General features: G+C 36.4%; 1 long non-coding RNA gene across 1 annotated transcript; it reads right to left on the bottom strand.

Annotated features, from left to right (window-relative positions):
- Positions 1-3,869: 3,869 nt before the first annotated feature.
- Positions 3,870-5,009, bottom strand: LOC149416051 (uncharacterized). Its single transcript, XR_016303595.1, has 3 exons — positions 4,934-5,009; positions 4,423-4,627; positions 3,870-3,963 (listed from the first exon to the last, which is right to left on the bottom strand). It is a non-coding gene; the product is annotated as an uncharacterized LOC149416051 (long non-coding RNA).
- Positions 5,010-5,998: the final 989 nt, after the last annotated feature.

Below are 5,998 nucleotides of genomic sequence, written 5' to 3'. Positions count from 1 at the left end.
TGGCTTTTCAGTTGACCCTTTCCATAACATGCATAGTTGCAGACGGAACATGAAAATGGTTTTTCTCCACTGTGAGTCAGCATATGGCTCTTCAGTTGACCCCTTTGATTACATGCATAGTTGCAAGCGGAACATAAAAAAGGTTTTTCTCCACTGTGAATCAGCATGTGCCTATTCAGTTCACCCTTTCCATAACATGCATAGTTGCACTCTAAACATGAAAACGGTTTTTCTCCACTGTGAATCAGCATATGGATCTTTAGTTGACCCTTTCGATAACACGCAGAGTTGCACAGGGAACATGAAAAAGGTTTTTCTCCACTGTGAGTCAGCACGTGGCTCGTTAGGTCGCTCTTTCGATAACATGCATAGTTGCATACGGAACACTCAAAAGGTTTTACCACACTGTGAGTCAGCATGTGGAACTTTAGTTGACCCTTTCGATAACACGCATAGTTGCACAGGGTACATGAAAAAAGTTTTTCTCCACTGTGAATTACCATGTGTTTCTTTAAATTTCGCTTTTGGGCATTTGAATAGTTGCACTTGGAACAAGAAAAAGGTTTTTCTCTTACATGTGTGCGAAAGTTCATTGCGAAATTTGACTTAGGAGAGGAGTAGTTGCGATGGGGAGGAGTGAATCCTTTTTCCACAAAATGCGTCTGAAGATCTGTCGACAAATTTGAAAAAAAAACATGGGTGAAAATGATTCAGTTAAACTTAAAGTAAATAAGCGAAGTAAGTTCGTAGAAACGTTAAAAAAAGGAGAGGCCAAATTTTTCAAGTATACCATGAAAATTGGTTTTACCTGCTGCCTTGGTAATTCTTTCAAAGCGTTCCAAACATTCCTCTTTAACATCCAGCAGGTCTATATCGATTTTCATATAAGTAAGCCCCGCTTCGTCTTGTCGGGGTCCGAGATCCGGCTTTATTTATTTATTTATTGGTAAGAGACAAACAGCTTATACATAAAATACAAATATAAATATATACGTGTTAAAAACAGTCAAGCCAAAAAAGTCTCCTATATTAATATTGATTGGAGATGCAGTTTTATTATATAAAAAAAAAAATATATATATATTTTAGGTGAGGAGGGGAGGAATAGGAATTTAGGATGAGGATAGGAGATGCTCTGGATACATTCCATACTATAGTATTAATTTTCGATCGTACGAGTTACTTCTAATCGATATTTGTGAAGTGTATTGCTAAAAATATCTATGTTTTGAAATTTAGTATTATATTGGGCACATATACGTGGAATTGGTGAATTTTTTCTTAAGTTAGTTCTACATGTAGGTAAATGAAACAAATGGGATTGCCGTGTTGATCTTGTTGGAATATGAATATTTATTAAATTCATTAGCTCTGGTGAGTCGAGGCCATTGTTAAGAATTTTAAATAATAAAATTTGGTCAAAAACCAAACTTCGTGTATGAAGTGAGTTGAAGTTGTGGTAATTAATAGAATCGGCGTAAGTTGAGAAACTCAGCTAGGGGACGACGCAATCCAGGAAGACACACTCCAAACGACATTATAAAACACGAAGAACAGGCCAAATACTATGTCACACACGAAAAAAATGCCAAGCCAAAATGCTAACCTAATTAAAATATTAAAATAAATATCCGAGAAGATCACGTTGGAGCGCCATTATAAGGGGATTTAATCCCTCAATAGGAACCATGATGATGTAAATGAAGTAATACAAAGAGATATGAATTACAACATTTTCATTTATTTCCACAGCGTACAAAAACCAGAGCAAAACTAGAGAACTCTAAATTTACATAATTGAATTTTTAATCTCAGGGCGTGTGCGTGAGATCGAAGATCTTGCGCAACGGATTTTTTTAAAACATAGGTAGCAATGATAAATGGTGTGACTAAAAATGATCAAAATTAGTAACATAAACGTGTGTGAAGTGAAGTATTCTAACCTGTTATAAAGAGATGAGGGCGCCAAACATCATTTTACATGATGTTAAATTTAGTTGAGAAAAGCAACGACCAGCAAAACGATTATAATATGCCGCGTCATTCTTCACCAGAAGATCGATGTCACGAAATGTTCGTCCAATGTCGTTTGTAGCGTTCGCTGTGTCTTCCTGAGAAGCGCCGGTCCCCGGCGGTGGCTGATTTGGTACTGCCAGACCGGGCCCGCTCGAGTTGCCGTCTCCTATCTTCTTGCCAGAGTTCAGTGTTTACATACTCCGAATAATCTTGAAATGTAGCGGGTAGTAAGGAACTGCTACAAAATTTCATGCTCATATTGAGGTGGCATGTAGCACTTCACTTAGAATTCTGGACTTTGTTCTACGCACTGCAAGGAATTTTAGAGATAACCGGGTGCTTATATTTTTATTTAATTCCTTAGTAAGGAGAAGACTTAAAAGTGGGTCGGTGATTTGGAGTCCACACCAGGTAAAGTATTCTCTCATGTTGGAGAGAGTTCAGAAGAAATTCTTGAGATTTTTCTACACGAGGGAGTATGCCTACTACCTGTGGCTCTATCCCACTGACTTTCTTTTGGGTATGCTCGGAATGAACTATCTACGGGTCAGCAGAGATGTGCGCATTGCTACACATTTCTTTAGACTGATTCGTGGATGGTTTGAAAACTCGGTCATCCTGGAGAGCATTCATTTCTATGTGCCCGATGGTTATCTACGTCACCGACAACATAGACTCTTTTATCTCCCGGCCTGCAGAACTAACTTGCCAATGGTCATGTCTGTGGGGAGAACAATCTTGCTGTTGAACAGAATCAATTCGGATATCGTCATTTTTTGCATCAATGAAGCTTCATTTTAAAGGCAAGCTCTATTATCGCTGGTTTAGTTGACATACACACTGTTTATATTAATCTAAGAATTCTTATTATAAAAATATTTTAAAAACGCATTGAAATTAATTAATTAACAATTTTTTAATGTTTTTGAAATGAATAAATAAATTGAATTGAATTGAACATCCGTCACTCGTAGACAAACTGACCTCCAGATACCTTACTCTATGAGAAGTGAACAATTGCATTCGGTACATGAAAAAGATTATGTCCAAACGTGGTTCCTCAAATCTCCATTTGAGAATACGAATAATTGCAGTCAGAACATGAAAAAGGTTTTTCTCCAATATATGGCTCGTTAGATGGTCCATACAGGCACAAGAAGAAGGTTTTTCTCCTCTGTGGGTAGGCAATTGTTTCCTAAAATGTCCATTTGAGAATATGGGTAGTTGTAATCAACATGAATAAGGTTTTTGTGCACTGTGAGTCTGCATGTGTCTCGTCAAATTTCCCTTTTGAGAACATGTATAATTACAGTCGGAACATGAAAAAGGTTTTCCTCCACTGTGAGTCAGCATGTGGCTCGTCAGATGAGACTTTTGAGAATATAAATTGCTGCAATGGGAACACGAATAGGGTTTTTCTCCACTGTGAGTCAGCATGTGTCTCGTCAAATTTTCCTTTCGAGAACATGAGTAATTGCAGTCGGAACATGAAAAGGGTTTATTTCCGCTATGAGTTAGCATGTGGTTCATCAGATGTTCCTTTCGAGAATATGAATAGTTGCATTCAGAACATGAAAAGGGTTTTTCCCCAGTATGAGTGCGTAAGTGCCTTTTGAAATTTGACTTGTGAGAATAAGAATTGTTACAATGGGGACAAGAGAATCGTTTTTCCACAGGATGTGTCTTCAGATCTGTTGGTAAATTTACAAATTATACATTTATTAAACAGTACCGAAAATGCATACAAAATAGGATGGCACAAATTAGTTAATTTAAGAAAAAAACTGATTTTACCTGCTGTCTGGGTAATTCTTTCAAAGCGTTGTAAGCATTCCTTATTAACATCAGGAAGGTCTATATCAATTTCTATATGAGGAAATCCCCCCTTATCTACTTCTCGGGGTCCAAGTTCCGTATTTATGGGAACTGTCTCCACATAAATGCTACCTAGAAATCAGTACGTACATTGACCATCGATTTTCAAATAACATTTACAAAAAAAAAGTAAACTTATTATTAGAATATTTACATTAACACCTAAAACATCGATTGAAATGGCTTGGGCCGGGTTTGGTGACCAGATCTGAATAGCCAGGATCTTCCCACCTTCCACTTGCCTATCTCCTTCCTACTACCTTCAGCCTTACAAAATACCCAATTGCTCCACGAGGCTGGGAGCAGTTGGGACTCTTGCGCGGTATTCAGAAGAGAAAAAAATTATGTTCAAAGAGTGTTGTAGTTTGGCTGTTTTCGGCAAAGATTCATTTACAGTAAATACCAAATAGGCGTATTTATGGAAAGAGAGGACGTTGTGAACAAGCTCATGTCTCGTCTGCCTGACAATTCAAATCCGATTCGTATTCCGAATATCTAAATATTTTTCATAAAATATGCCATGAAACTAACTGGCTGTCCGAGTACTCTCTAAATTGTACAAACATTCTTTCTTTACATCTGAGAGGTCAAAATTTATATCAGTATGCGGCATTTCACATCCACCTTCTTCCTTGGGCCCTGGTTCCGTATTGATGGAAACAGTATCTGACTTTAATAAATCCATGTCACTGCTGTGGTAGCGTTTGGTTATTAGTTCAAGCCCAAACAAATATACCTGAAACAGAACATTGTTGTTACGGAATTCTTATTTGTATGAGCTTTGAATATTTTGTTTCACTTGGAATATTCTGTCAAAATCGTTGTCAATGATTAGATGACTCCATATATAAAGATCCATCGGTTTTGTCGTTCCGTTATTATCCAAATAATAAGTCGAGAAGTCCATAATTTTATAATCCGGTATAATTTTTATCAATGTCTTTAAAATTATATAATAAAAATAGGAAATATGACGTCTTGATTATCTAAATGTTTCTTAAAAACCCCAAATGGATTCCTTTTCTAAAGCATTAGAACTCACCAATAACTATCACAAGAATGAGATGACAAATTAAACAACGTGTGTAAAACGGAGATTGGAAACAGGAAGAAATGCCTGAAGGTGAAGAAAGCTGAGAAAGCATGTGTCAACAATAATGAACAGTAATGAAGTCATAGACAATTTTTATTCGTAAAGTTGATAATAAATCTTTCAAATTAATTAACATATAAGCCCAGTATGTTAGTATTTTTTTGTAGTAATATCACTTGCAAGTAGCGATGGGCGGAATCGATGAATCATCGATGGCTTAATCGATCTTTTTTACCATTCGAAATATCTCGATTCATTGTCAGAATTAATTCGAATGCAACTCCGAGACAATCGTTTTGAAACGTCATCGAAAGTCGTCGCTGTGATTGGTTAGAAATAATCGATGCCAGCCAAGCGTTGTGATTGGTCAGAATTAATTCGAATGCACGGTCCGAAATAATCGTTTTCAAATGTTATCGAAAGTGGAATCGAGACAATCGCTCTGAAATGTCAGGAATCATTCGAATGTTCAGTCCGAGACAATCGTTTTCAAACTGTCAGAATTCGTTCGAAAACGCAAATCGATTCTCACATTCGAGAGGTTATATTTCCAGATGTCAAAATATCTCGGATTGCTTGACAAACGAAATATTTTATAAGTACATTGTTGGCTGCCTACTGAAGCATGTTGATGTTATAATCAACCTCGTGTGTGAATTGTAAATTATGAATTAATACTTTTAGGTGACGATTTACGTTTCCAGTAGGTATAGTTTATGTGTAAAAGATTTTCATGGTGATAGTTTTTCACAATTGAAGGTTTAATACCTACCTATGTTATTTTTAGGTTATGTATCATCTATTCGGGACATTCGGGTTGTGTATATTTAAAATAAAATAAACCAATAACTTAGCAAACACCATTTTTATATTTAATGCTGATCGGGTTTCACTACAACCGTAGCTTCTTCGGGCAGTATACAATATTCAGTATATATTAAACTCATCAAGTGACATGTGTTCGTTCATATAAACATAATATATCTGCTACCTATGCTACGAACAAATATATTT

This window comes from Hesperophylax consimilis, chromosome 17 (genome assembly GCF_061612785.1).
Source record: "Hesperophylax consimilis isolate HC1 chromosome 17, BYU_Hcon_1.0, whole genome shotgun sequence".
NCBI lineage: Eukaryota > Metazoa > Arthropoda > Insecta > Trichoptera > Limnephilidae > Hesperophylax > Hesperophylax consimilis.
Note: the sequence above shows the minus strand (reverse complement) of the source record. Positions and strands in the feature narration are given on the sequence as shown.